This window comes from Pseudophryne corroboree, chromosome 8, assembly GCF_028390025.1.
Source record: "Pseudophryne corroboree isolate aPseCor3 chromosome 8, aPseCor3.hap2, whole genome shotgun sequence".
Taxonomy (NCBI): Eukaryota; Metazoa; Chordata; class Amphibia; order Anura; family Myobatrachidae; genus Pseudophryne; species Pseudophryne corroboree.
The window spans coordinates 470228960-470255667 of record NC_086451.1 but is presented as its reverse complement, the minus strand read 5'-3'; the positions used below and the strand labels follow the sequence as shown (position 1 = coordinate 470255667).

Here is a 26708-nt window from a genome sequence, read left to right as displayed (position 1 = left end):
AGCCTCTTGCAACGGTATTCTCTCTCTAACACCTTCCCTCTTTTTATCCTCTCCATACCACCCTGACTCTCCCTATCCTTTACCGATCGCACCGCGTTTCTGTACATTCCCTTTCTCCCCCCCCCCCCACCCCAAGCCTCTCTATCTTTTCTCAACCGGACACCATTTCTGTATGCCCTCTATACTGCCCTGTGTTTCTGATTCTGTTATCTACCGGCCTGCGTATGTCCAAAGGTGTGCAGGGGTTAACCGGGCGTAGCCCCAACCGACAGTGTGAAGAGCGCCCGTAGGGCGCGATGAATCACCTAGTATATATATATATATAAAATATGCATGCATCACAAGGTATAATGGCATACGGTCCGGGTGCAAATGTCTGCATTTTAGTCATTATGTCTGAATGGAGCACTTTAAAGTAACAGGCCACAAGCAGATGCCTCTTGTGCCTCATCTTATAAATTAACTAATAACAATATAGTCATAGAGGTTGAAAATCTTCATCCAATAATTGTAATATTATCTATTTATTGTCCTTGCAGCAAGTTACACAAGTTACAACAATAGTCTCAGGTCTGCAAGTATCCTGCAGCTAAAAGTAAATGCCTCTATAATTGCTGGTAGCCTGGGCCCTCCGATTATGTTGTCTTTAATAGATTGTGTGCTTTTCAATTTGAAACACAGTTAGCATGGTTGAAATAGACGTCTCTGTGTTCATGTTATGCCCTGGAACAAATTGTTTCCAAATCATTTTATGGGTCACAAGAAAGGAGCACACCTGCAGTCACTGTACAGTTAGTGATTATCCTTCTTTATAATGGGAGTTCTTCATCACAAAAAAAAATGTGAATAATTAAAAAAATATGTACTTAAACCAGAAGGTATCTACATAGTCCTGCTGCACTGGCCAGTGAGATGGTCTGCCTCCCCTCCAAATCCTGGGGAAGGGGTGGGTAATGCTGTACATCCAGGCCAAATTTCTAGCAGTTGCTGACAGGCCTGGCGACAGTGGGGCCTGACACATGTACCATGACCCAAGCTTCAGAGGGGCCTGACGTATCTTGCTTTGCAAACAGTTAATTCCTGAGAAACCGATAAGGCAGATCAGGTTGGGCCGGGATTCAGTGGCACTGCAGCGGCAGTAAATGATGCTTGTTTGAGTGGCATCTGCCACCGGAAACCCTCCAGGAAAGCAAGACTGCCGAGAAGGAAGGGTCTGATGGGAAAAGGAGGGTGTAGAAGTCTATAGATGGTGGTGAGGAGTTCTTAGTGCAACTACAAGTGATAGAAAGGAAATGTGTTTCCTTGTGTTTGTGTCCCGCGCGCAGCCCACCCTCCGCAGCTGGAGCGGCTCTGACCACAGCGTGGCACAGAGAGGTAAGGGAAGACAAAAGCGCTGTGACACTGGCCCTCATTCCGAGTTGATCGCTCGCTGCCGTTTTTCTCAGTGCAGCGATTAGGTTACCACTGCGCATGCGTATGCACCGCAATGTGCACGCGGGTCGTATGGGTGCAAAACAGCATCATTGCCGTGCCATGCTTCTACTGACGAATCCATTCGCACAACCGATCACAAGGAGATTGACAGGAAGAGGGCGTTTAGGGGTGTCAACTGACCGTTTTCTGGGAGTGGTAGGGAAAACGCAGGCATGTCCAGGCGTTTGCAGGGCGGGTGTCTGACGTCAATTCCGGGACCGAACAGGCTGAAATTATCGCAGCGGCTGAGTAGGTTCAGAGCTACTCAGAAACTGCAAAAAACATTTTCGCCCCGCTCAGCTGCACATGCGATCGCACACTTGCAAAGCGAAAATACACTCCCCCGTGGGCGGCGACTATCTGATCGCAGCGCTGCAAAAAATAGCTAGCGAGCGATCAACCCGGAATGAGGGCCCACGTACAGTACAATAGGTCACAGAGCAGCCGCCATGTGTTCTCCACCTATCTCTGAATCAGGCTCCATGTTCCCAACTGATAAGCGCATGGAATAGTCCTGGCGTCATAGAAATAAATGATAAAAATATTAACAATTTACCTTATCTGGTAGTGTCCTATTTTTAGTGATATGACAGCAGAACTTTTCCATGATCATAGAACTTCCCACGCTGGTCTTCACGCTCCTATGATAAAAATCGGCAGTAATTTTATGCCCCATAGTAGTGCTCTAGTTCACATGATGTCACATTGTAGGGCAGCCAGCACACATTATGCCACACAGTACCCCAATTCACATTATACACGCTCATCTAGCCTTCCCTGCTGCGCCTAGGTGCACCAAGGCTTATTAGCATAAGCCTTTCATCTATTGTTCTCAGCTGCAATACAATACAGAAAGAACAATACAGCAGGGGATTAAGTCATTACAGCAGGGGATTAAGGCCCTCATTCCGAGTTGTTCGCTCGCTAGCTGCTTTTAGCAGCATTGCACACGCTAGGCCGCTGCCCTCTGGGAGTGTATCTTAGCTTAGCAGAATTGCGAACGAAAGATTAGCAGAATTGCAAACGAAAGATTAGCAGAATTGCGAATAGAAAATTCTTAGCAGTTTCTGAGTAGCTGGAGACTTACTCTGCCACTGCGAACAGCTCAGCCCGTTTCGTTCCTGGTTTGACGTCACAAACACGCCCTGCGTTCGGACAGCCACTCCCCTGTTTCTCCAGACACTCCCGCGTTTTATCCTGGCACGCCTGCGTTTTTCCGCACACTCACAGAAAACGGCCAGTTTCCGCCCAGAAACACCCACTTCCTGTCAATCACACTCCGATCACTTCAACGATGAAAAATCTTTGTTCGGACGTGAGTATATCGACTACATTTTGTGCTAAAATACTTAGCGCATGCATTTTTGCCTTAATCGCTCTGTTGTGAAAATCGGCAACGAGCGAACAACTCGGAATGACCCCCTAAGTCCGACTGCCCTGGCTCAGTTAATCCTATTAAAGGGATAGATGAGCAGGGCTCCATCTGTAACATACAGCGCTCCCCTATTATATAACAGTACCCCCGAGTTCATATTGTGCCCCATTACAGTGCCCTTGTTCATATTATGTAACAGACATTAAAACATCCACTACTCACACTGAAAATGTAATGCCACACTATTCAGGCCGGGCAATGGGTTGGACTCAAATCCAGGCATAACCAGGAAATTGGTATTCAACTATATAACCTGGTTCAGGGGCCCGCTAAGCCTCTGGGCCCCATAGCAATGGCACCCCCTGCACCCACTGTAGCTATGCCCATGCACCGCCGCATACTATTCCTATACTTTATTGGGAAAGCTAATTGAATTGGTAGAAATACTGTAGTTTTCTGAGAAACATAGAAGATACATATTCACTGAAATATTGCAGCTACCAGTCTTCACTTCTGTTGTTTTCCTGCGCACGGTACATGTAATTGTGGGTCTTATTCAGGTCACATTGCAATCACAATGCAAAAGATGCACTCTGCACACGCGCAGGACCCGTCTTGCGCAAGCGAGAGCAGTTAATGAGACTTCTCTGCCTGATTGATAGGCAGAGGCAGTCGCGAGGCAGGCGGAGGGCGGCGTCCGAGTGTTTTTGTGGCAGCATCATGGAAACGGGGGCATGCCGGCGACATTTTAAGGACGACTACGTACTGTCACACGTAGCCTCTCCGATTGAGTATATGGGAACCACAATTTCTGCGACCACGCTGTAATTGCAGCGCATTTGCAATTACAGTGTGATAGTAGTGGGTGGGCGGTAAGTCGCATGTTGGGCATCCTTACCCTGCAATGAGTGACCCCAAGCATGCGATTGCAAGGATTGCAGTTTCTTCTAAAAAGCAGAATCTGCAATCCTTACTGAATGAGGGGCCTAATTCAGACCTGACCGTAACGGCTACGATCAGTCACACAGACATGCCGGGGAACGCCCAGCTAGTCCGCCCCTCATGTCTGGCCCTTCCACCCACCGCACAGGTACAAAAGCATCGCACAGCGGCGATGCTTTTGTACCTGAGGAGTAGCACCCTACCAGCGCAGCTCCTGCGCGCTGACAGGGTGTTACCCTTCGCTCTCCGGGTTGCATCAGCTGCATGTGACATCATGCAGCCGCCGCTGCCTGCCCCCCCACATGGCGGCCCAACGCCGCCGGCACACCCCCTCCCGCTCAGCAAACGCTGTCAATCAGGCAAAGGCGATCGCTGGGCTGAGATGCTCACTCACAGGAATTGATTCACTTACATCAAATTTATCGGAATATGTAGATGTTTTCCTCAAACCTTATGTGAAAGAGCTACCATCATACCTGAAGGACACTACCGCTGTGTTGAACTCCTTAAAAGACCTTGAATGGAAAAACACGTTTAGGTGGGCGACAATAGATGTCCAGTCATTATACACCTGCATAAACCACGAAAAAGGAGTAACTGCATGCAGAGAATTCATGGAAACTGATACCTCATTAACAGCTACTCACAAAGATTTTATCTGTGATGTTATGTTTTTTATTCTTCAGCACAACTATTTTAAATTTTTAGACCACTTTTATCTACAGCGATGCGGGACCGCTATGGGGACGATTTTTGCACCGAGCTTCGCAAATCTTTTTATGGGCAGTTGGGAGAAGAATTTTATCTATGGTAACCATGATTTTAAGAACCATCTGATTTTTTACCGTCGCTACATAGATGACATTTTAATTATCTGGGATGGCTCAGAAGAAAGGCTTTACAAATTTGTTGAATTCCTGAGTAAAAACGAGCTAAATCTTGGCCCTCATTCCGAGTTGCTCGCTCGCAAGGCGATTTTAGCAGAGTTACACACGCTAAGCCGCCGCCTACTGGGAGTGAATCTTAGCTTCTTAAAATTGCGAACGATGTATTCGCAATATTGCGATTACAAACTACTTAGCAGTTTCTGAGTAGCTTCAACCTTACTCGGCATCTGCGATCAGTTCAGTGCTTGTCGTTCCTGGTTTGACGTCACAAACACACCCAGCGTTCGCCCAGACACTCCTCCGTTTCTCCAGCCACTCCCGCGTTTTTTCCGGAAACGGTAGCGTTTTTATCCACACGCCCATAAAACGCTGTGTTTCCGCCCAGTAACACCAATTTCCTGTCAATCACACTACGATCGCCGGAGCGAAGAAAAAGCCGTGAGTAAAAATACTATCTTCATAGCAAAATTACTTGGCACAGTCGCAGTGCGAACATTGCGCATGCGTACTAAGCAGAAAAACGCTGCGATGCGAAGAAAAATACAGAGCGAACGACTCGGAATGAGGGCCCTTGTTTTTACATCAAAGATCAATAAAGAATCCATTGAATTCCTCGATCTGATTCTAGAGGGGAGGGATGGAAGAATTGAAACCAAGAACTTAATCAAGCCAGTTGACACAAATAGTTACCTTCACTACAAAAGTAATCATTTAAAGAAATGGAAAAATAACATCCCCTTCTCCCAATTTAACAGAATAAAGAGAAATTGCAGCAACCAGGGAGAATGCGAAGCCCAAATTGAGAAGTACAAAAGCAGATTTGAGGATAAAGAATATCCAATCAATATCTTGGAAGAAGCAGCCACTAAAGCAAAGGCACTGGAGAGATCAACATTACTAGAATACAAGCCTAAAGAAATGAAAAAAGATTCCGTTTCGTTCATTACAACATACAATTGCCATGAGAAATCCATCAGAGACTCACTTAGTAAACATTGGGGTATCCTATTAATGGACCCGGTCCTTAAAGAATTCTTGCCTCCTCGCCCCGAGATCATCTTCAGAAAATCTAAGAATCTTAAAGATGTTCTAGCACCAAGCATGCTACGAAAGGAACCTGAAGAAAGTACACGATTGCCGAAATGCACTGGATCCTTTAAATGTGGCCGATGTAACATCTGCAGGTACCTACATCCAGTGAGGAAAACATTCACAGACATGGAGAAAAAGGAAGTGTACAAAATCAAAGACTTTATAAACTGCAATACCCAATCAGTTATTTATCTATTGGAATGCGAGTGTGGAAAACAATATGTGGGAAAGACAAAGAGACCGTTAAAAATAAGGATTCAAGAACACATCCGAAATATAAAAAATCAAATGGAGAATCACGCTGTATCCAAACATTTCAAGATGGCACACAACTCCAATCCGGAGGCCTTGACTTTCAAGGCAATTGAACTAGTGAAGTTGGGAGAAAGAGGCGGCGACCTGGCAAATAAACTTTCACGCAGAGAAATGTATTGGATTTTCCAATTGCAGACACTCCATCCGAAGGGGTTTAATGACTATTATGAAATCGCTCCGTTCCTGTGAATTTTCTGGTGCCATCATTACGGTTGGAATCCAACCCCCTGTTCTTCATCCACCCCTTAATATAACCATGACATAGATATCCGTATCCAATATCACCTCCTAAACTTATATCCTCCTCCTCCCCCACTTCCAATTCCATTGCCACTGCCTCCCTTCCCCACCCCCCCTCCTCCCACTTAACCCCCCCCACCCCCCACCCCTCCCCCCCACCCCCACCCCACCCCCACCCCACCTCTGATATATGATTATACTAATATTATGATTCTATTTGTAATATGACACATGTATGGTAAGTAATTATTACAGTCAAACCACACTGGAAATGCCCAATCTCGCCCGATCTTGGAAGCGAAGCAGTGTCGGGCCTGATCAGTACCAGACTAGGGAGACCATCTGGGAATATCAGGTACTGTAAATAAAAAACTATATAATAAAAGCCTACATGAGCTAGTCATTGTTACAACTACACATATATGAACCTATCACTAGCCCCTTTTTTATTTCTGCACTTCTAAACTTGATCATACTGTCTGCACCTTATCACTAATTACATTAAGCACTACAAGTAACCCTATTTACATTTAGTTCTATTAATATTATCTGTTTTAATATTTTCTATATTTATATATATTTTATATATCTGCACGTCAGCGCACTTTATTGATGAAGCATCTTATTTATATATATGATAAACCTATCTAGGAACTGTTATTATGGTGACTAAATTGCTTCTAATCACCTATTAATTAAACTTCTTTTTTTCTGTTTACATGGTTCATGGAGGATCAATATGATAATATCCCTGATTTTGACCTCCATTAACATGGCCGCAGCATGAAATACCTATATGAAAAACCACACAAAGATGGCCGCCGATGGAGCTCTTTATGTGAATACTCCTGGCCTCTAGGAAGAACTGAATCTGCTAAGACTACGGGCGCATGCGCGGTCGCGTCTCCGGAAGTGGGGCGGAAGTGACGCGACGTCAGAATACCGGAAGTGTGGCGGAAAAGCCGCCAGCGCTTCTTAAAATGACTTTTTCCAGACCTCTCTTGCTCCAAAGTTATTTTTAAAGTATATATTATACACTGTACTGTTATATAGCATCCGATAATATTATATAAGATCACAAACTAGTAGATTACAGTCTGTTTGGCAACACCATGTGCAAACCACAGGAAGTGATGTCATAATTACCACTAGATCACCACTGGTATAAATAGAAGCTTGGTCCCACTCTGCTAACACCCCTTGATGAAGTCTGTATGACGAAACGCGTTGGGCAACCTGGCAGTGACCTTATACCCAGTTAAGTTATAATCTTCTTATCTATTTTTAACGGGTAATATACTTAGAATTGTGTAAATTGTTTTTATCCCATTTTTTAAAGAGACCTGTTATTAAGATATTTTTATGTGTAAAACCTTATGTGAAAACTTTATTTTATGTGAATAAATTGTATTTATATTTTATACCTTCATTGTGAGTTTTTAAAGACACCGTTGGTCGCTATATTCCCCCCTCCCCCCTTTTTATAAATAAAGATTTATTTTGACATTTTCTCAAAGTCAACTTGAGTTCTGGTAATTTACTCGGCTCCCCGAAGGTGGAGTAAACCTTACCCTGTTCAGAAATTGTTCCCTTAAGGCTCAATGAGAAATGTGTGGTTTGTTTTTGTTATAAATCCGGATTCACCGGAATTTAGCATTATGCGAGTAGAACAATTCTTCCCTCGGTTTGGAACTCAGATTTTAAATCAGAATTTTGGGTTTTGCATTGCTTGCTCCCTGGTGAGTTCAGGTGCCATTTCATACAGGAGAGTACCATCAAATTTGAATGGAAATGACTAGAAATTAATGTTATCGAGGCTAATAATACTGTAGGAACAAAAATATGCTCAATTTACATGATTTTAGCTGTTTTTATAAATTTTCAAGAAATCCAAAAACAAATCTGAATCTTTACCAATACACTTGCAGGTGGTTTTGCCAATAAGGGGGGGGGGGGGAACAAAAACACTGAGGGTGGTTTTGGCGAAAACAAAGCCAAAACCAAAACAGAAGGGTATGCCACGTCTCTAATTCATGTGGCATGGAATATTCCCTTTAAGTTCCAAAAAGTTGCAGGGCGGGATTTAATGAAGTCCGAGTTCGGAGGCCGTGCGGGATGCCGGCTGAACTCAAACATTTTTAAAAAAGAACCGGATTACCCCTTTAAATAAACATCCGAGTTCAGCCATTGTCCCGCACGGCCGCCGAACTGGGACATCATTACATCCCGGCCCATGACGTGGACTGACATCTCTGTCAACCGGGAAGGAACCTATTGGGCAGCAGCTGGATTCTAAATGGACAGCAATGAACTACACGTGACAGCAGAGCCTGACAATGCGGACACCTTAGTGAGGAGCATATACCTACCAAGCGTTCAGTGATAAGTATTCTGGTCATGTGACAGAGCTTTATGTCTTCTCTGAGCTTTTCTCCCTTGAGGCTGTAATACAGCAAACGCTCAAGGGCCCTCATTCCGAGTCGTTCGCTCGGTAATTTTCTTCGCATCGCAGCGTTTTTCGGCTTAGTACGCATGCGCAATGTTCGCACTGCGACTGCGCCAAGTAATTTTGCTATGAAGATAGTTTTTTTACTCACGGCTTTTTCTTCGCTCCGGCGATCGTAGTGTGATTGACAGGAAATGGGTGTTACTGGGCGGAAACACGGCGTTTTATGGGCGTGTGGATAAAAACGCTACCGTTTCCGGAAAAAACGCGGGAGTGTCTGGAGAAACGGAGGAGTGTCTGGGCAAACGCTGGGTGTGTTTATGACGTCAAACCAGGAACGACAAGCAGTGAACTGATCGCAGATGCCGAGTAAGTCTGAAGCTACTCTGAAACTGTTAAGTAGTTTGTAATCGCAATATTGCGAATACATCGTTCGCAATTTTAAGAAGCTAAGATTCACTCCCAGTAGGCGGCGGCTTAGCGTGTGTAACTCTGCTAAAATCGCCTTGCGAGCGAACAACTCGGAATGAGGGCCAAGGTTATTATTTATCCTCTTTTATTATTTACTCAAGTACCTACTGTATCCCTACTTTATCTGAGGTGTACAATGGAGCCACGAGAAATTAGGAACGTAATGTAAATACTGGGAATAAAACAATAGCCATTCTTTCAGCTAGAAACACATTGTCTAATTAAATGCAGCTGGATCTGCTGCAGAAGGGAATTTCAATTAGTTAATTGTCAACCTGGTGACACTATAATTAACCTATCATCAGGATTCATCATACTCAAAGCAGATTTTTCAAATTACTCAATTATATTGGTTGGAGAAGAAAAAATACTCCCTGTATTTAAACCAATAAAAATCTATTTGGCTGCTTACTGTATGCATGGCTCTCGCACTGACAAAGGCTAGAACGTATCATGCATTGAACAGGCGTGTAACAGTATAACATTCACACAGTAAGTTGGAGTCTGAGTCTCCTCTGCCGCTGATTAGAACGGTGGTGAAATCCATACCGCATTCTGAACCACATTCTCAGCACTGGAATTGTCTAGAACCTGATAAAAACACAATGACGTGTTGGGGGCTCTGCACTCAGTGACATTTCCAGTGTAATAGATAAGGTCTTCTTCTGCTCACATCTTCCCTAAATGGTAAATCACATATCACATGCGGCGGTGATGAGGACAGATATTTTTGGAATCCATGTGGATAAGAAAATTATTTGGCAGCGTGCTTCAATAACAACTTGTTTTTTACTCTTTTTCATTGTGTGGATAAGAGTACTGTAGGGTTCATTACTGCTGCATGTAGGTGCATGCTCTGAAGCATACTGCAGTAACCAATCACACATTCACTTTCCATGTCTAGCTTAGACCAATGAAACCTAATTGCTGGCTGTTTCACTAGTTAAAAGCCCATCAAAACGACGGACACCAGGGGCATTATATAGGGAGGGGGCGGGCGGGGGGGAGTCGTTACTCACACAGGAGCTGCCGGAGTTGTGGAAGTCCTGCTGCTGGGATCCTGGGAACTATCATGCTGAATGTGTGTGAGTGTGTGTAGCGTTAGATGGATGACTAAGCGGCACAAGTGTGCGGCACAAACACCTGGCCCATCTAGGAGTGGCACTGCAGTGGCAGACAGGAGGGCAGATATAAAATAAAAAAGGTCCCAAACAGCACATCATGCAAAGAAGAAAAAGAATTGCAATGAGGTAGTTGTACGACTAAGCCAAGCGACACAAACAATTGGCCCATCTAGGCGTGGCACTGCAGTGGCAGATAGGAGGGCAGATATTTAAAAAAGGCCCCTAAACAGCACATGATGCAAAGAAGAAAAAAAGGTGCACCGAGGTTGCTGTATGACTAAGCTAAGCGACACAACCACCTGGCCCATCTAGTAGTGTCACACAGTGGCTGAATGTCGAGAGTGGGCCGCAATTGTTCAGTCCACTGACAGCATCTCCAGCACGCGCCAGTCAATTTAAATAAAATCTGCAATTGGTAGACATATACGGCAATACAGCAGGACTAATACAGCAGTACCCCTGGACTCATACGGCAGTGTCACACAGGATGACACTTTTGAAAAACTTGGCCCCAAACAGCACCTCATGCAAAGATGTCGAACAGGTGCAATGAGGTAGCTGCATGACTAAGCCAAGCGACACAAACAATTCCAACTGGAATTATACTTCCAAATCACTGGAATTATACGTCCAAATCACTGGAATTATACGTGCAAATCACTGGAATTAATTGGCAAAATCACTGCAATTAATAATTATTTGTCCAAATCACTGGAATTAATTGGCAAAATCACTGTAATTATACGTCCAAATCACTTGAATTAATTGGCAAGATCACTGTAATTATTATACGTCCAAATCACTGGAATTAATTGGCAAGATCACTGTAATTAATAATTATATGTCCAAATCACTGGAATTATACGTCCAAATCACTGGAATTAATTGGCAAGATCACTGTAATTATTATACATCCAAATCACTTGAATTAATTGCCAAAATCACTGTAATTATACGTCCAAATCACTGGAATTAATTGACAAAATCGCGCTATCGCCTGCCTAATGAAGTGGAATCTAGATGGGATTGGTACCGGGGACACAATACCTCCATCAATTGTCTAAATCTCACTGCACTAATGGCGGATACCGGATGCACGTCTAACACCAACATAAGTGTCAAGGCCTCAGTTATGAGGGGTTCCATCGTCATGTGAAGCTGAACCACTAGTCATGAACATAGGCCAGGGCCTCAGCCATTCCTCGCCACTCCGTGCCGTAGATGGCATATTGGCAAGTTTACGTTTCTCCTCAGACCATTTAAATTTTGTTTTTTTAATCTTTTTACTGAACTTTGGCTTTTTGGATTTTACATGCCCTCTACTGGCTTTTTGGATTTTACATGCCCTCTACTATCACATTGGGCATCGGCCTTGGCAGACGACGTTGATGGCATTTCATCATCTATGTCATGGCTAGTGACAGCAGCTTCAGCACTAGGAGGAAGTGGTTCTTGATCTTTCCCTGTTTTATCCTCCAAATTTTTGTTCTCCATTATGTTTCTGGAGTTATAAAACACAATATGCGGCACAGGAATGACTGATGGCTGATGGCCAGGACACTACCACTGGTCTGATGCAGCACAACACAGCAACACTGTGAGGGACTTGTTGTTATTATTATTATTATTATTATTATTATTATTATTATTATACGGCAGCAGTGGACATATAGCAGCAGCGTATACCACTGTGACTGCCTGGTCACTAGAATGACTGATGAACAGGACACTACCACTGGTCTGATGCAGCACAACACAGATAATTATATGGCAGCAGAGGACACAACCACTGTGACTGGACAGATTCAGCACAAGCTACGGACACTGAGAGAACAGAGTCACATCCTCTCTCTACACTCTCCAATGCCAGAGTGAAAATGGCGGGGATGCGTGGCTCCTTATATGGAGTCCAAATCCCGCGAGAATCCGACAGCGGGATGATGACGTTTTGCCTCGTTCGGGTTTCCGAGTCAGGCGGGAAAACCCAAGCCGGGCTCGGAACCGGACTTGAATGGTGAAGTTCGGTACGGTTCAGTTCTCTGAGAGCTGAACCCGCTCATCTCTAAAAATTACCACTTGTGATTAAGACAGTCACCATGGGGCCCATTCATCATCACTAAATGTGAGTGTGCTTGTTTTCAGTTCCCATACAGCCCATAACCTTCATTCAACAAACTCCGAAAACTGGATGTCTTTGGAGCTTCTCAACTGGACCCCACTTTATCGTATGTCATCAGATGGCGCTGGTCCCCAGAGCACCACTCCTTCCTATGGGAAGGAGGTCCGGGTTGCAAAGAGGCATCTGATTGGATCACTCTGCCCCTGCTGGCCCTCTCTATATGCATGCATGAACTCAAGTCACCCATACTGTACGTAGGCTAACCGGGTGTGGTTCATCAAATCGACAGTATCTAGGTTGACAATGTTTAGGTCGATCACTATAGGTCGACAGTCACTAGGTCGACATGGATGGAAGGTCGACAGGGTTTCTAGGTCGACATGTGCTAGGTCGACATGTCTAAAGGTCGACATGAGGTTTAATTATTTTTTTTGTGTCGTTTTCTTCGTAGAGTGACCGGGATCCCCAATTAGTGCACCGCGTCCCCTCTCATGGCTCGCTTCGCTCGCCATGCTTCGGGCATGGTGCCTTCGCTCCGCTACCGCTTCGCTCGGCACAGATTACCGTTCCAATCGTAGTCCACGTGGATCGTTAAGTATGAAAAAATTCAAAAAAAGAAAAAAAATGTGAAAAACTCATGTCGACCGTTAGACCTGTCGACCTAGCACATGTCGACCTAGCAACCCTGTCGACATTCCATCCATGTCGACCTAGTGAATGTCGACCTATAGTGGTCGACCTAAACATTGTCGACCTAGACAGTGTCGACCTTCAGACCGGATCCCAGGCTAACCATACTGTCCCTTTTTAAACCAGGACTCTCATGGATTACACAGGTTCTGTGGCTGATTAGTCCAGGTGAAATACAGGCTAGAAGTCAGTCAGCCACAGATCCTGTGTGATTCATTAGTGTCCTGGTTTAAAGGGAATGTACGGTAAGCCTAGGCATGCGCACTGATACCATGTCAGCTGTTCCTGGGCTGGAGCAATCTTAAACTCTTCCGGTAATATAGCGTAACTCAGATACTGTACCAAAGTTTCACAGAGCAGGTGGGGTAAATGAGTGATAATTCTCATTATCACGATTAATATAAACTGTTAATTAGTCTAAACTGAGCGTTTTTTTAGGGAATTTAATTAAAAGTTTATTTAAAGTGTTGTTATTTTTATTAGTTGGACTTTGATGACTTTTCCCAGACGGAGGTACGCTTATATTCTGTGACTCCTGGGGGTAGATGTACTCCTGGAATTATGCTGGGTTTATTACCATGGCGCACCGGCCAATGGGGGTCATTCAGATCTGATCGCTGGGCTGCGTTTTGTACTGCCCTGCGATCTGATAGTCGCCGCCTACAGGGGGAGTGTATTTTTGCCGTGCAAGTGTGCGATCGCATGTGTAGCTGAGCTGCTAAAAATAAGTTTGTGCAGTCTCTGCGCAGCCCAGGACTTACTCTTCCAGTGCGATTGATTCCTGCTGATCGAGGCCGGAGCTGACGTCAGTCACCCTCCCTGAAAACGCTTTTGCCCGCCTGCGTTGTTCCAGACACTCCCTGAAAACGGTCAGTTGCCACCCACAAACGGCCTCTTCCTGTCAATCACCTTGCGTCCGCCAGCGCGGATGGATCCTTCACACCATCCCGATGCCCATTGTAGCTGTCCGATGCGTCTGCGCACTGCGGTGAATACGCATGCGCAGTTCTGATCTGATCGCCTGCTGTGTGAAACGCACAGCAGCGGTCAGATCTGAATGACCCCCATTGTACTGTAAATGACTGCCGCAGAGAGTAAGGACCCTAACCTGAGTATAATTGGTGCTCTCACCACAGTGAAATGCGAAATAAAAGAGATTGTACTTATAAGTTTTAAAACTTCTAAAGTTATTTAAAATAACTTACTGTAGCATAGAGCCAGCAATTTTGTGCGTCTGGTATTTCCAGCACAAAGAACATCACCAATATCTGAGCCTATTAGGTGACATAAAACTTTTAAGGCTTGAACAAAGTGCTTGTTCATCACACTGCAGCGTATTACTGCTTTCTCTAAACGTCTACTTTTATCATTATGTTCCCTTCTATTCATCTTTTGTTGTATTGCTTTTCCTTCCACTATAACATATTTAGGCCTTTATTGTGCAATTGATTATACAATACAAATAATTACATAATAAAAGCAGATCTGGCACATTCTTTAAATAGAACTGTAGTAGCTAGAACTCTTAAAAAATATATATTAGCACTGTGAACATTTGGAGTACGAGAAGTTGTCACACTGGGCTTATCACAAGTGTGGGTAATCAGTCCTACAAGACATTTTTCAGATCGTGAGATCATTGATCATTTATTGTATTTATAACGCACAACAAGGGTTCCGTAGGGCCGAACAAGGGCAATACAACTGGTAATAAGTCACATAAGTACAGAGTGATACTACTAACAAGGTAACAGAAACACATGCTGTACATATTCACAGTGTGCAGTTAGCATAATTATGTAAGGAAGACAAAGGGGGAGGGCCCTGCTTGCACCATCTTACAATCTATAGAATAAATAAATATATATATATATATACACACCATATAACTTATATTTATGTATATGGGCATTCTACAGGCTGTAAATATAACAAGATTCCTCATTATTGTGTATTTAGGGAAGCAAATTTAGATTTTAAATGGCACAGTTTCCCCAGAGTCAAGGGCATAACTAGCAGGCAGCAAGCCCCATAGTAAAATTGTAGCCACCATGCCCCCACTCAGAGGCATAGCCAGATTAAGGTTGCATAATGGTACTGTACTCAGGGTCCCCCTCTGTCCGGCACAGGATTAGTGGGTTTCGTGAGCTATCAATAGAGCTTCCTGACCACAGGAGAGGTAGGAGGGGGGAGAGAGCTGTAGGTGACCCAGGTATCCCAGTGTCTCCTCCTTCCCACCTGGGTGTCTGAGTCCTGTGCAACCTGTCTATTTATCTAGTGAGAGCATGTCGGTCTAGCGAAAGACACACACACAGTCCTCCTGAGTCCTGTCCCAGTGTGTAAGTAGTACAGAGGCTGCTGCTATTGCATTTTTGCATGATAAATTATAGATTTTATTTTTCAATATGTATTTTAAGGTTGTTTAAGTTGTCTTAGACCCACTACAAGAAAACATTATAAAATAGTTGTCTCTCAATTAGGTGGGGCCGTAAACAGTACCCAGGCATTATTAAACTATTAGCTTAAATCCCCCCCCCCCCCCACCAAGGCTTAAGTCGGCCCTGCCCCTATTCTGCTCTTCTGAAAGTATGCAGTAATGGCCACTGAGACTCCTGGCAGGTATGGGTGCTGGGGGAGTGGATTCAGGAAGGGGGGCACCACTATGTCCCAACCAGGGTGAGATGATGATTTGAAAAGATACCATGTGGACCAGATCTTGTGAAAAGTTGCCAGGGAGTTTGTTTTTCAAGCATGTAATTTACCCCATTGAGGCCATAAAATGATCCCAGGACTGAAGGGCCCCCAATGAAGGCACCATGGGAGACTTCCAGTTCTTAGCTTTTTAAGGATTGGCAGCATTACTAATACGGACCACCTGTTTGTCCAGATCTTTATCAGTATGTGGCACCTGGGCACTGAAAAGTGGTATTGAAGCATCACGAGGGACTGATGTGCCGAAGACTTGTGAGAACATATTCCAAACATACTCACCTGTTCACATTGTCTTCATCAGGTATTTGTGGTTGCTGGGAACATCTTGTGCAGTTTAGAACAAGATACCATCTGGTATAGACCTTGTAGCATGTTTCCCGAGTTGCCATGGTGATGGAAGCCTTAGCTTTCATGGACCTAATGATCATCCATCGTCATCAATGGGGGTTAAAATGTCCGAATCTCACGCCACTATGTAGGGTTCACGATTAATTGGAGGTGGAGTTAGAATGGAGTGATATATAACTGATATACTGCCTTTGCAACCTATAGAATACACACAAAGGCATTTTAAGGGTCTCACTGTCCAAACTGAATGGGATGGAGACTGCGATTGAAAGAAACAGACAATTTGGAGATGCCGATAATGAGAGGAGTGAACTGAATGACGAGTTTGAAGACATGGTGAAATCTATCAATCTGAATCCCTTGCCAGAAAGAGGCTGACTATAATGGCATTATTACTAGGAATAAACAATTGTTTATTCCATCTGAAGGACATCGGGGATGGGTAAGGAGCTAAGTCAATCTCAAATAAAGTAAAATGGATTGAAGGCATTGTATAGGGTGAGATTGGTCTGGGTGATTAGGGAACCAGAGAATTTCATCAACCCTTCCAGTTTGGAGCATAGCATTCTCCAGGTCTACCCAAACAGAAACACTTTTTAACATAACACACAATCAAAACTGCTAAATTGTTACCCCATTACTGAATTGCTCAAATTCTGCTCCAGTATGCCCATTGACGCCTGCGATTTGGACATCTGGACAGTAACATGAATCTAGGTTTTGTCAAAGTGTAAAAGTGTTTCTGGAATGACTCCTAATTCTCAATGAAGCCCAAAGCATGATTTAAGATATAAGGGCAGATGTGCTAAGCTTTGGAGAGAGATGAAGGCCTAGAGAGGTAAAGTACCAGCCAATCAGCATCTACCTGTCATTTTTTCAAACTCAGACTGTATCATGGCAGTTTGTAGCTGAGTACCTGTTACTTCTCTCTTCACTTTATCACTCTTCAAGGCATAGTAAATCTGCCCCAAAGTCTGAACACTGTGGGAACTCTGAAATAGAGGATACACTGAAGCATAGGGGAGAATTTGTAGACACCTGGTAAGTCTGGGCTAATTTATGTTCCTGGACTGGTATCTAGGGTTAGAGAAGTAGTTGAAGTGATGTGTGAGAAGCTTGGTGATTTAATGAAGTTCCTGCATATGGACTGGAGCCCTGGAGATACTGTGGGAATACTAGGGGATACTGGAGGAATAGGTATCTGAGAATGCTGGTAGACTACCAAGCTTGAAAGAAGAGAGCCAGTCATTGCCGGTGAGGATTGAAGTAGGAACCAGTCATGACCAACAAGGCTTAACTCTGGACACCAATAGTGACCAGCAGAATACAAGACTTGGATATATCAGAGACTTGGTGCTAACAGAATCTGTTGTAGCCAGGACTGAACTGTAGACAGTGGAACTGGTATCATTGGAAAAGAAGACTGAGCTGGAACAAATGAGACAAACTGCAGGCTGGAACCAGTGATATGTGAACTGGATAATGGGATGGAATCAGTGGTACTGGACACTGGGTTAGGACCAGTGATGCTAGGACTGGACACTGGTGATACTGGATACTGGGCTGGAACCAGTGCTGCTGAAATTGGACACCAGGTGGTACCAAAAGTGCTGGACACTGGATTGGAACCAGTGGCACTGGAACTGGAATGAAATAACGCAGTAGTAGACTCAGGGAGGCCACACTGGGGAGCACAGAGAATCTGCTCACACTGCAGGCTGTCCCAGCCTGCTGACCCAGGCAAATATGGCTGCTCCCATACTCCGAGTCCAGCAAGAATTTCAGCATAGAAAATGCCAGAGCCACCTGTACTACCAGTATGCAGGCACTGGCAGTGGCAGACAGTGAACAGTGGACCATCAGCACTCTGCAAAGAAGTCCTGACAGCACTAGGAGTTGAGCCTTCTGCTATTAAAGCTTTATTGAAATGAATTAGTCCTAACACAGCCCCTGCTGATTTGTTATAGTTGAGGTTGAAAAGGGCTGGTACATTTTACATCTAATGTTTTCAGCAAAGCAAACTTGCAGTGCATTTAATGTTGACCCACTCTAAAAATATGTGTTAATGCATTGCCAATTAATGATTCCCCAATGCATATGGTTACTGCGATAAGAAGCACAAGATCCCTAAAGACATTTGAAATCAATAACTTATGGTCACATCATAACAGGGAAAGGAAAATATTGTATTTTTTCCAACAATTACAATACCAGTATGTGCTTGACGGCCACTGTATAAGCAGCTTTACAGCAGTCTGATGTTACTGATGTAGTTTTAATGAATGTGCTAAGGAACTGCACAATGATTTTTCTATACCCGCTGATTGATTGGGCAGCTCCCAAAAATCACAGCTAACGTGATTTACTACAATCAGGCAGTAGAATCTACATTTGTATAGGGCCATCTTGTCAACGTACAGTTGCATTGATATTGGTGGTCGTTCCGAGTTGTTCGCTCGCTAGCTGTTTTTAGCAGCCGTGCAAACGCTACGCCCACTGGGAGTGTATTTTAGCTTAGCAGAAGTGCGAACGAAAGGATCACAGAGCGGCTACAAAAAAAAATTGTGCAGTTTCAGAGTAGCTCCAGACCTACTCCTAGATTGCGATCACTTCAGACCATTCAGTTCCGGATTTGACGTCACGAACACGCCCTGCGTTCGCCCAGCCACGCTTGCATTTTTCCTGGCACGCCTGCGTTTTTTTCGATCACTCCCTGAAAACGGTCAGTTGACACCCAGAAACGCCCCCTTCCTGTCAATCACTCTGCGGCCAGCACTGCGACTGAAAAGCTTCGCTAGACATTGTGTGAAACTACTTCGGCTGTTGTGAAAGTACGTCGCACGTGCGCATTGTGCCGCATATGCATGCGCAGAAGTGCCGTTTTTTTTGCATCATCGCTGCACAGCAAACATTTTCAGCTAGCGATCAACTCGGAATGACCCCCATTGTTCACAGTGAAAATCACAATTAATGAACCAAATTTGTGATAAGTTGACGAGATCTTCGTTTTCCAGCTGCACGGCTTGGCGGCTCCATCTCATGCATAATCATTCCTGCCAGTACTTTGGTAAGGTCCAATAAACATACATTTAAAGAGAAACTGCATGTAAAGGAATTCAATGGTGAACTTGCCATGTATTGTGACACTGAGTTAGTATAAACAACTGGGTGATGACTACAGAATACATAGGGGTCTATTTACTAAGTCTTGGATAGAGTGAACGGACAAAAAGTACCAGCCAACCAGCTCCTACCTGCCATGTCACAGGCTGGGATTGAAAAATGACAGGAGCTGATTGGTTGGTACTTTACCTCCATCCACTTTATCTCCATCCAAGGCTTAGTAAATAGACTCCATAAAATGTTTTGAGATAACATTAACATTATGGGCGGAATTCAAATGTTACCCCGCTAGCAGTCAATAAATGATGCCCAAACGGAGCTATTCAATTGTAGCTCCATTCGGGCGCGATGGCTGCCGGCGTTTGCATTTCAGCTAGCACCCTCCGAGGGGCGACAAGCTGAAATGCGCAAATTCCAATGTTATCACTACAGCAGCCCTAAGATGGCTCCCAAATGAAGCTATTCAATTGTAGCTCTGTTCGGGCACGATGACTGCTGTTGTCTGCATTTCAGCTAGCACCCTCGGGGGCGGTGAGCTGAAATGCGCAAAAAGTGACTTGTTAAGGTGTCCAAACTAGAGATGAGCGGGTTCGGGTTTTACGCGGATTTACTCGGTTCTCAAAGTGACATCTTATTGGCTATTCAAAACACGAGACATCCGTGAGCAAATAAGATGCCGTTTTGTGAAAAGAGTAAATCCGAGTAAAAACCGAGTAAAACCGAACCCGCTCATCTCTACTCCAAACAGCACTTTTTGCGATCGCACCCAGCACTTTATCTGCTGTACGCATTTACGTTTAAAACAACAACAACTGATTTGTGCCGTGTAATCTCCCATCACTTTAGACGGAAGATCGGATGCGCAAACAATTGAATTCCGCCCTATGAGGCTTATGTAGAATTAAACAGAATTTTTTGAAAAACGTTGCTTACAGTAGCTTGCCATGCGGCCATATCACCAGGTGCATTGGCTGCAAGATTAGACAATACATCCGTCTGACTCCTATTGGAGAGAACAGTAGTACCGTATATATACACCAGATTTACACCAGGAGATGTTGCTGTATATTTCATAGCAGTAATTGCTTAAACTACATTAAATGGATTTTGCTAGTGTAAGTGGAAGAAACAATGGGCCATATTCAGGTTTGTTAGCACACCAAGAAAGTTAGCAATTAGGCAAAACCATGCTGCACTGCAAGTGGGGCAGATGTAACATGTGCAGAGAGAGTTAGATTAGGGTAGCGTGTGTGCAAGTGTGCAAACTGAAATCTAAATTGCAGTGTAAAAATAAAGCAGCCAGTATTTACCCTGCACAGAACAATATAACCCACCCAAATCTAACTCTCTCTGCACATGTTACATCTGCCCCACCTGCAGTGCAGCATGGTTTTGCCCAATTGCTAACTTTTTTGGTTTGCTAACAACTCTGAATAACCCCCAATGAGCGGAACTTGACAATTCTGATCATCATCATCAGTCGGATGTTTTCCACCATGTGTTGAGTACCTGCAAGATAGACCCCCCCTGACAGTTGCATATGCATCTCTTTTGTGGTCTGGCTATGATGCATTTAACACGCTCTCTCTGTAATTGGTCTACGCCTGCATTCCCTCCTGTTTCACCATTCTAAGGGTGGGATTCAAATGATAAATCACGCCCAATTTCCTTTCTAAAATGATCTCCGTTATCGCGCATATTGCGCCCATAGTGATCAGGGTTAGCTGTGTAAAGGGTTGGATGCCTCCCTACTTCGGGGGTAGCGAGCGGAAATAATGATACCACGCCCATGAGGGCAGAAACAGAACGGGTGTGGAAAGAGGTGAAAAGAATTGAATCCCGCCCTAAGTGTGAATGCAGGATGCAACCAATTTGCATACAGAGAGAAGTGTAGGACCTTTCGTCGTGTGCATGCACCGCGCAAAAAAAATCCACAAAAAAATTAAAGGACTGTATTTTAAATTTCCAATTTATATTCTATTGAATGAGCTGAGGGGGCGAATGTCAATTCATTCCACTGTGCTGTCTGGTTTGGGCAGGAGCGAGAACACTTTAGGCGAATTTCTGCTGCCAGAACGTTGAAAATGTTGCAGTCAAATGCAGAACAAGGTGAATATTTGACGGAACAGTTTTCAAAATATTGTTTATCTTTAGCGGTGCCACTAGGAATCACAAAGTGCATTACAATGTGACTGTTTTAATTTGAGAAACTGAAGTCCGCTATTGTCTAGAGCCTGCTAGGTACTTGACATTGAGACTAATAGGGGATGACAGATCTAGGGTTAAGTAGCCAAACATCGAGCACTGCTTCCTCTACCTGACAACAGTACGTGCCTCATGTTCTCACTTCAAAGGAAACAAAAATTCAATAAACATTTAAATAAATAATAACAGAACTGTCAGCGTAATGTTTCTAAATATTTTACAGCAATCCCCGTCCTTTGAAAGTGCTTTTCTATTTCCAGTCATACTGCACATCTGTGATACCCAAATCTCATTATTCAGATGGAAGGATCTTGAAATACCTTTAAACATTCAGACCTTAAAATTTGCATGCATTTATTTTTAATAGGGGAGGTAATTGAAGCAAGTGCTATTGTAAGAGCCACATTTTAATATTCAATACATATGAAATTTACTTGCCTGCCCATAATTTGATATAAAGCCATCACGAATAAGGAGTTATGTCGGGATGGCAGTCTGTAATTGCTTTGATATTTAAAACTTCAAAGCGGAGATTGTCGCCTGCTTTTCCAGTAACGTTACTGTGTGTGGTTTATACAGAGAGGAAAGGGATAATAAAGTTCCAGTGGATATTACATGAACTCATTTCAATGTATTACGCACATTCATATCATCATTGTCTTATAGTGGCACAGTGGTTAACACTGCTGTTTGCCAGAGATGGATCCAAATTTAACCAGGGTGCCACATGCGTAGATTTTATATATTTTCCCCGTGCTTATATGGGTTTCCAGTACTGTACGGGCTCATTTAACCGTACAAAAATGACACTGGAGGGTTTCACGACGTCAGACTGTATTTTTGTCTCCTGCAGGGAAATTAGATTGCAAGCTCTTTTGAAGTCGAGGCTAATGTATCCGAATAAATATTCTGTGATTATAGAGTGGTGTGCAATACAGTAGGCTGCTGCTAAATAAATAAAGGGTAACAATAATAATAATAATAATTATTATTATTATTATTATTATTATTAATAATAATAATCAGCAGTGGCTCCTACCTGCTTTGATGAGGGGGGCTTCCACTGTCCATGCTGCAGGCAGGAGTGAAGGAGACAGCTCCAGGCTGGCCAGGACCCGACACCTGCACAATGGATTAGGCAGGTGCCGGCGCTTGCGCACAAGTGGCTGTGGGACTGCAAGTGTGCAAAACACCGGCTTCTACGGACTGCACCTGGCTGCAGCCCATAGAAGATGGGTTGCTCTACATGAAAGGCAAGGAGTGGCTTCCTGGAAGCATGCTGCCTGATAACAGCAACTGGGCCTGGCAGACCCAGAAGACGTACCCCTTTGGGTCTGCCTGTCCTGCTGGTGATTGGCAGGTAGCACGTCCAATGCAAAGTCACTGGCAGTCACAGTGAAGCCAGTGCAGTCACGGACTGCAACTGGCTCTCTGAGGTTGGGGATTTTGCTGGAGGGGCTGCAGTCCTGCGACCCATAGGTGAAATCTGCAACTGAATTATTATTATTATTATTATTATTATTATTATTATTATTAATAATAATAATAATAATAATAATAATAATAATAATAATAATTATAATAATAATAATATGTATATTTTATTGTAAACTCCATATTATTGTTCTAAAACATAATCCTTTATTCAACCCTTTTTGCAGGTTATAATCCAGGTCTTATTTGTCATTTATGTTCATCACTGCATCTCCCTAGAGCATACAATGTATAGGCCTCTCGGTACTGCCGGCTCTCTTTGGAGTACATGTCTCCCAGCTAATATCTGAGTTGGGCCAATAAAGAGATATAATTCCATGCAAAGTACAGTAAGATGGGGGATGCTAAGAGCTTTGGATGTGGTAGCTCCATGGGGATCATTATATTACCAGTGTTAAGTGGGGGATTGCCAGTCTGGAATCGGAAAGTTGCTGCGTGGGTACCTTTGAATTTAACTCCCCTATGAGGCGGCCATCTGTGTTTTTGAAATTGGAACACCCACTGTCCATGAAATGAAATAATAATAAATAAACAGAACCTGCCCTGTCTGGCTCCTTCAAACTTTCAGTCTCTATCTGTGGAGGATTTAGTGGACAACCTACAGGGCTCAACAGCTGTTGCCAAGTTTGCCTCACTTACACGGTCACCGGGGGCTAGATGCATCATCGCTTAGAGAGTGATAAAATGGAGAGCCAAAAAGTGTCAGTCAATCAGCTCCTAATTACCATGTCACATGCTGTGTTTGAAAAATGACAGTTAGGAGCTGATTGGCTGGTACTTTTTCACTCTCCATTTTATCACTTTCCAAGCGATGATGCATCTGGCCCCAGGTGTCTTCTACCTCAGCACAGGCCACCTATGGCTTCCGGCTGGCAGGGGGACTGCCACATAATGCCATAGACCCTATTGATCGGCCTTCTGTCTGGCAGGAATGCTAGAAGTCCTGGACTGGGCCTTGGATTCCTCTCAGGGTAATTCTGTGTAAAGAAGTACATAGGATGCTATAGGAAATGCCATCTCAAACCTCTGAAAACCATATTTTACCCTTAGTACATCCCACCCAAAGGTCTTAAGCAGTAGCGTTGCCTGAGCACAGTCCAGGGTCTAGTACACTTGCAGTCAGTGTAGGTACAAAGGGCATTAGGGGCCGATATATCATTAAATATTTGTTGCATTATACCTTGAAACACCCGTTTAAGGGGGATACCCAGAAGTACTAAGTATCATCCAATATCCACTGCGGTCTCTCCATTTCTGAAAAGCAGCTGCAGCACCCATAAGTATCTATGCTGCCAGATTAAGCAAATTAGTTTGTCCCCCAATGTAGATGCAATTATTGATAAGTGGGCCCCTTAGAGAGAAAGATTGAGTTAATCTCTAAGGAAGCATATGTGCCACTCAAAAACATTTGTTGAGCCACAATAATGCCACGAATAACATTAATGCTGCAGGTTCCCTTGCTTTTCAGTCATGTATGCAACATTAAAAGTAGAGATGAGCGGGTTCGCTTCCCTGAGGTGGTGTCTTGTGCTGCATCAGTCCAGTCACAGTGGTGGTGTCCTCTGCTGCCATATGTCCAGAACTGCTGTATAAAACCAGCAGTGGTGCTGTATTATCCTGCATCAGTCCAGTGGTGGTGTCCCTGTGCTGATATATATGTCCATCGGTACTGCCGTATAAATACTGCCGTAAAAATGTCCAGTGGTACTGCCGTAGAAATCCAGTGGTACTGGCGTATAAATCCAGTCCAGTGATACTGTCGTATATGTCTAGTGGTACTGCCATATAATTCCAGTGATACTGCCGTATATGTCCAGTGATACTGCCATATATGTCCAGTGGTACTGACTTATAAATCCAGTGGTACTGGTGTATAAATCCAGTCCAGTGATACTGCTCTATATGTCCAGTGGTACTGCTGTATAATTCCAGTGGTACTGCCGCATAATTCCAGTGATACTGCCATATAATTCCAGTGATACTGGCGTATAATTCCAATGGTACTGGCGTATAAATCCAGTGATACTGCCGTATAAATCCAGTCCAGTGGTACTGCCGTGTAAATCCAGTGGTACTGCCATATAATTACAGTGATACTGGCGTATAAGTCCAGTGATACTGCTGTATAAATCCAGTCCAGTGGTACTGCCGTATAAATCCAGTGGTACAGCCATATAATTCCAGTGAAACTGACGTATAATTCCAGTGATACTACTGTATAATTCCAGTGATACTGGCATGTAAGTCCAGTGGTACTGCTGTATAATTCCACTGGTACTACAGTATAAGTCCAGTGGTATTGCCGTATAATTCCAGTGGTACTGCCGTATAAATCCAGTGGTACTGCCGTATAATTCCAGTGATACTGCCATATAATTCCAGTGATACTGCTGTATAATTTCAGTGGTACTGGCGTATAAATCCAGTGATACTGCCGTATAAATGCAGTCCAGTGGTACTGCCGTATTAGTCCAGTGGTACTGCCGTATAATTCCAGTGATACTGCCGTATATGTCCAGTGATACTGCCGTATAATTCCAGTGATACTGCCGTATAATTCCAGCGGCACTGGCGTATAAGTCCAGTGATACTGCCGTATAAATCCAGTCCTGTGGTAATGCCGTATAAGTCCAGTGGCACTGACCTGTGCTGTATATTATTTACTCAATTTAAAGGGGTTATTAATATTTAATCCAAATAATTTTTGCAGGGTTTGCCCTGTGTGGTGTAGGGATACGCTGTCCTGTGCTGCATATTGTGTTATTTAACTCCTGAAAATTAATGGAGAACAAAAATTTGGAGGATTAAATAGGGAAAGATCTAGAATCACTTCCTCCTAGTGCTGAAGCTGCTGCCACTAGCCGTGACATAGACAATGAAATTCCATCAACGTCATCTGCCAAGGCCGATGCACAATGTGATAGTAGAGGGCATGTAAAATCCAAAAAGCCAAAGTTCAGTAAAAAGACCCAAAAAAAGAAATTGAAATGGTCTGAGGAGAAACGTAAACTTGCCAATATGCCATTTACGACACGGAGTGGCAAGGAATGGCTAAGGCCCTGGCCTATGTTCATGACTAGTGGTTCAGCTTCACATGATGATGGAAGCCCTCATCTTCCGGCTAGAAAAATTATAAGAGTTAAGCTGGCAAAAGCACAGCACAGCACTGTGCGTTCTAAGATGGTATCACAAATCCCCAAGGAGAGTCCAAGTGTGTCGGCGGTTGCGATGGCTGAAGTTCCCAACACTGGACGGGAAGAGGCGGCTCCTTCCACCATTTGCAAACCCTCTGCAAGTGCTGGAAGTAGCACCCACAGTCTGGTTTCGGATTTTCAAATTGAAGAAGTCACTGTTGAAGTAACCCAGGATGAGGAGACGGGTGTTGCTGGCGCTGAGGAGGAAGTTGACGATGAGGACTCTGATGGTGACGTGGTTTGTTTAAATCAGGCACTGGGGGAGACACCTGTTGCCCGTGGGATGAAGAAGCCCATTGTGATGCCTGGGCAAAATACTAAAAAGCCACCTCTTCGGTGTGGAATTATTTCTCCACAAATCCGGACAACAGGTGTCAAGCCGCGTGTTGCATCTGTCAATCCGTAATAAGTAGTGGTAAGGACGTTTACCACCTAGGAACATCCTCCCTTATACGTCA

General features: G+C 43.9%; 1 pseudogene; it reads left to right on the top strand.

Moving 5' to 3' along the window:
* The first annotated feature begins 6571 nt into the window (after positions 1–6571).
* Positions 6572–6691, top strand: LOC134952037 (5S ribosomal RNA; annotated as a pseudogene).
* Positions 6692–26708: the final 20017 nt, after the last annotated feature.